Consider the following 6,008-nt stretch of genomic DNA (forward strand, 5'->3'; position numbering starts at 1 on the left):
CCCCACTTCTCACACACCTCCCCAAAGTTACTAGAGGGTAAAAAGGCTAATATTGAATAGATACATACTATACATGGAGAATTAAAAGCAACGTAATTAATTTCATCACATCATGATGCACAAAGTATCTAGTGTGGAATCTCACTCTCTGACAGATGTGGCAGAGATTAATTATTAGAAGGAAAAAAATAGAGAAAATTCTCTAAAGGGCTCACAAAGAGCTTTCTCTTTGTTTGAAAGGGAAGACAAATATTTCAAGAAACACGAACAAACCTTGCAAACGTATATGTAATTCAGAGCTTGCAGCAAATTTGGAGAAATGACTGAAGCCGATGCAAACTGGTTGGGTTTAACATGACAAGCAAGGAAATCACTTGTGGGTTGGGAATCCAGCGGTCCAGGGCCTGAAACGAGTAGTCTAATTTTTTTTAATTATTTTTTTTTCTGGGGAAATGGGGAGAAAATTACAGGATGAGACCCAATAGGGAGTTATTTAAGGGCAGTTTCTCAAACTCAACACTAGCCACTGTGGAGAAAAAACAACCACAGAGATCCTACCCCACCCAAGCTTTAGTTGACATAAATAAATGAAAAGTTTTTCTTTTCTTCCATTCAATTGTGACTGATTCTTGGAGAAGACCTGGACAAATCCTGTCGTTTCCTTGGCAAGGTTTTTCAGAAGTGCTTTGCCATTGCCTGCTTCCTAGGGCTGAGGGAGAGTAACTGGCCCAAGGTCACCCAGCCTGCTTTGTGCCGCAGATGGAACTAGAGCTCATGGTCTCCCAGTTTTTAGGTTGTTGTCCTAACTACATAAAACTGGCTCTCTTAAATGAAAGTTATTGCAACTATTATAACTCTTATATTATAATATAAGTATTTTTCTGGAAAGACACATAGTCCACATCTTGGAACTTGATTTTATCAAATACATTAACCCTCCCCCCCAAAAGCCAGTATGGTTGACTAGCATTGTAAAGGACGCTGTTGAGCCAAAGTACGTGTCATTTAGACATTGGAAGTCCTGTCCTAAGCAAGGAAACCAAAAGGAGTACAAACACTGGCAAAAGAAATTGCAAAGAGATATGAGGAAAGGCCAAAAGAGGACTTGAGAAGGTTGTCACCCAAACTGTGAAGAGCAATAATAAAACATTCTTCAAATACTTTAGATATCCTCCCCTCAATACTCTTGCAGGGCAGGTACGATAAAACTCCAATAGCTGAGTGAAGATGTACATGTGGCAATGAGAAAGTTGAAGGCATCTCACATGCAAGTTCTAAGAGACATCAGATCAATGTACATTCTCCCTTTATTAGAGAGATTTCTATGGAGATGAGGTCATTTCTTTTGATCCATCTTCTTCGGGGCTCAAATCCAGCCACCACTCAGGCAGTAGCAAAATATTTTGCTGCTGCAATGATAATAGGGGGGGGGGAAATGGTTAAAGCACTGATCCCCAACCTTTCCAACTGGGTGGACCGGTGGGAGAGAGAAGAGGGGAGGGTTCCGTGAGAGTGGCAGATGAACACACAACTCCATTTGTGCAAGCAGCGGGCACGAACGCCTGCCACTCTCACAATAATAATAGCACTTAGACTTATATACCGCTTTACAGTGCTTTACAGCCCTCTCTAAGCGGTGTACAGAGTCAGCATATTGCCCCCCAACAATCTGGCTCCTCATTTTACCAACCTCGGAAGGATGGAAGGCTGAGTCAACTTTAAGCCGGTGAGAATCGAATTGCAGGCAGTCGGCAGAATTAGCCTGCAATACTGCATTCTAACCACTGCACCATGACAAAGGGAGCCACTCATGCAAGTGGAGCTGGGTGTGTATGGTCACACGCCCCCCCCCTCACTGCAGGCCACAGGCCACAGCCCGGTAATGGGCCACGGTCCAGGAGTTGAGGACTCCTGGCTAAAAGAACTAAAGATCCCTATTTTTATCAACGTTTTCCTCAGTTATTTACTAATATTTTTGGAGGACAGATATTTTAATGTATAGTTTTATTATATCAGTCTTATTACTGTTAGATAAATAAACATGGCATTGATGTAATAAGGTGTTTAGAGCATACCATATTTGATTTATTTTACAGTTGCCGATATATAACTGCGCCTACTTCTCTTTGCTGATCCTGATTGTATTTCCTATCTTTTGTCTCTCTTTTTATTATTTTATGCTGCTGGCCATTGACCGAATAAATAAATAAATTTTAGTTTCTCAAATATTTTAGAAGTAGGATGCCAGCTAGGGAGGCCATTGGTCCCTTAGGTGAAGAAGGAGTCAAGAGAAAAGAAATTGCCGATGTACTGAACATATGATTTGTCTCCACTTTCACAGGAGAAAAATTGGGACAGATCCACGGACCTGAGCTTCTGTTCTCAAGAAGGGAACAAATTACAAATGAAGTGAGCCATAGAATAGTGCAAGAGAAAAAGTGCTGGGATTACTGACAAATTGAACATCTCGATGGCATCTGCCCAAGAGTTATTAAGGAACTTAAAGCTGATATTGTGGTCCTCTGGGCTGAAATATGCAACCTGTCTCTCTATTCTGCCGCTGTGTTTGAGGACTGGAAGGTAGCCAGCATGATTCCAATTGTGAAGAACGGCTCATGGGGAAATAGAGAAAATTAGAGGTCTACCAGCTGAACATATGAGGAACGGTTGCTGGAATTGGGTATGTCTAGTTTAATGAAGAGAAGGATGAGGGGGGACATGATAAGCAGTGCTCCAATATCTCAGGGGCTGCCCCAAGGAAGAGGGAGTCAAGCTATTCTCCAAAGCACCTGAAGGCAGGACAAGAAGCAACAGATGGAAACTAACCAAAGAGAGAAGCAACCTGGAAATAAGGAGAAATTTCCTGACAGTTAGAACAATTAACCAGTGGAACAACCTGCCTCCGGAAGCAGTGAATGCTCCAACACTGGAAGTTTTTAAGAAGAGATTGGACAGCCATTTGTCTGAAATGGTATAGGGTTTCCTCCTAAGCAGGGGGCTGGACTAGATGACCTCCAAGGTCATCCCACCAGTTCTTGCTTACAGACAAATGATATTTCTTGCAGATCTTCCAATGCACCATTGTTGCTACTTTGTCATGTTGTTGTTGTTGTTGTTGTTGTTATCATCTCTTCCAGGGAAGATAGTGGAAACTTCTATTAAAATTACCAAATATTTGAAGACAAAGGCTGGTTCAAGGATATCAACCATGGCTTCAGTAAAGGAGGTCCTGTCTAACTAATTCACCAGAGGTTTTTGAGGGCTTTAAAAAACATCTGAGTAAAGGTGAGCAGGAGACATCATCTACCGAGATTTTCAAGCAGGCTTTGATAAAGTCCTTCTAGCAAGGTAAGCAGACATGGAAGAAAAGAGTTGGTCCACTGGCTAAAGAATGGAAAACACAGAATAGGAGTCAGTGAATATTTGCCACAAAGGAGAAAGATCTATTGCAATAGTGGCAAATATCTGCAGCTCGGGTATAAGATGAGGGTGAAGGTTCGTTCTCCGAGCTTCGGGGTTGGCTTCCGAACGTTTCGTTACCAGGCTAGGTAACATTTTAAGCAGTATTTAATGGATGACTGTGTCAGTGTTCTACCTATATAAAGGGCTTCAGGTGTGGGAGTGTCAAGTGAGGATCTTGTGATGGGCCAGGTGTGAGTCATCAGAGAGAGGCTTGTGATGGGGAAGTACTTCAGATAAAGGTTGTTGGAGGGTGTGAATGAGTGGGTCAAGAGTGACTCATCAGTGGGAGGCTGGTAATGGGTCTTGTGATGGGGAGATTATCTCAAGGCAGAGTCATTGGAAGGTTAACTGCTGGGGGGGGGACATGGACTTGATGTTTGGTGCTGTCTCCGGATGGCTGTTCAGTTGATTTGGATTCTGAGGGGTTCATATGCTGGTTGTAGATCAATGTGTCTGTTGATGGAATTGCTTGTGGAGTGCCAGGCTTCAATGAACTCCTGATTGTGGCGGGTGGTAGTGTGGCCGATGATTTTAGTGTTGCTCCAATTGAACTGATGTTGTTTGGTGTCACTGTGGGTAGTGATTAGGGATTGGGATCATGGCAATTGACCTATTGCTCACTCTATCTAGTTAACCAACTTATTTGTTCAATTCTCATTCTCTTGAATTATATCAGGGTTTTTTTGGGAAATAAAAGAAAAGAAACAAATTAGATTGGTCCCCAAGATTCTTGGTTACCTTACTTATCATCTACTACATTTCAGGAACATATCATTACTAGCAGGTAGCGGAATGCAATTTCAACAATATCTTATAGACCTCACAGTGTTAGTAGAAGTGCTGTTTTCCAGCTTCTGTAATTTTCCAGTCACAGTTAGGAGACTGGGGAGGAGAGTTAACGTACAAATGCAAAACTCAGCATAGACAATTAGGTGATCCACTAATATAGATCTAATGTATCATGTAATAGAATAACAGAGAAGGAAGGGACCTTAGAGAACTTCCAGTTCAACCTCAAGCAGGAGACCTTATAAACAATTCAGACTAATGGCTGTCCAGTCTCTTCTTGAAAACCTCCAGTGATGGAGCACCCACAACTTCTGAAGACAAGTCGTTCCACTGGTTAATTGTTCTCACTGTCTGGAAATTTCTCCTTATTTCTAGGTTTATTCTCTCCTTGATTAGTTTCCTTCCATTGCTTCTTGTTTTGTTTCCAGATGCTTTGGAGAATACATTAATTTCCTCTTCCTTGTGGCAGCCTCTCAAATATGGGAACACTGCTATCATGTCACTCTCAGTCCTTCTCTTCAGTAGACTAGCCATACCCAATTCCTGCAGCCATTCTTCATATGTTTTAGCCTCCAGCTCCCTAATAATTTTTGTTGCTCTTCTCTGCACTTTTTATAGAACCTCAATGTCTTTTTTATATCATGACCACCAAAACCGGATGCAACGTTTGACGGGCATTGAGCCCAAGAAGCAAAATAAATCTGATAATCCACAGCATTTTAAATATGTGGTGATGCTTCAAAAAAAAACCCCAATAACAACAAGAACTACAAAAGCAATGAAAGAAATCTCTTTTTCTGCCTCTCCGGCTAATCCTAAGAGTGTTGTTAAACTCATTAAAGAACGAAATGAATTTAGAGAAATCGGTCTCTCTCTTTCTCTGGCACTTTTTTCCATGTTCTCAGTAGAGTTCATTTCTACTTCAACAACTAAGCCAAGGTCACATTAAACTCCTTTCAATTTCCCCCAGTGCTCCAGCTAATGTCAATAGTAGAACTGCCACGCAGAGCTAAAGACTGATGGTTAGACAAAGCCATTTACACAAGGCCGAGTCTTTCATCTTCTCTCCGCCAGTGACATAAGAAAGCACTGAGGTTATTCTCAACCAGAGACTAAAACTGGCATATTAGAAAAAATGTTATTCTCCTTAGCTGTCACACAAAGGAGCTGAAGAAATGTAGAAATGTTTTCCCCTGCCTTGGTCATCAAGGGAGATCACAAAGTGACTTTAATAGCCTTCACTCAGATATTTTCACATGGTTTAAGCGATTGCCAAGTCTGATATTTTCCATTTACACTTCATTGCCATCAGAAAAGGAGAAAAAAAAATCAATATACCTACCTACTCAACTGTGTCACAGGATGAGCTTATAAAAGAAGACATCAGTCTTTCTGGGCATGAAAATATACTTATTCAAATATATCTTATTTAAAATGACATAAATTGTAGAGGTTAGTCAGGATTCGATTTCCGCCAAAATAGAAGGGTTTTAAAGTATTCCCCGACTGGCCTAGGAATAAAAATCCTTCATGTTATTGATATATACAAATGTTCTTGTTTTATGTTATTAAGGTAGCCCCTTGGCGGTGCGTACTTGGATGAAGGGACGTGAAAATTCTGCAGGAGAAATAAGAGAACAGAATATAGAATATTCTTTATTGGCCAAGTGTGATTAGACCCACAAGGAATTTGTCACCGGTGCAGAAGCTCTCAATGTATACACAAACAACAAAGTAATATAATCCTAAGAGACCAA

This window comes from Protobothrops mucrosquamatus, unplaced genomic scaffold (genome assembly GCF_001527695.2).
Source record: "Protobothrops mucrosquamatus isolate PMUCROS unplaced genomic scaffold, P.Mucros_1.0 scaffold2, whole genome shotgun sequence".
Taxonomy (NCBI): Eukaryota; Metazoa; Chordata; class Lepidosauria; order Squamata; family Viperidae; genus Protobothrops; species Protobothrops mucrosquamatus.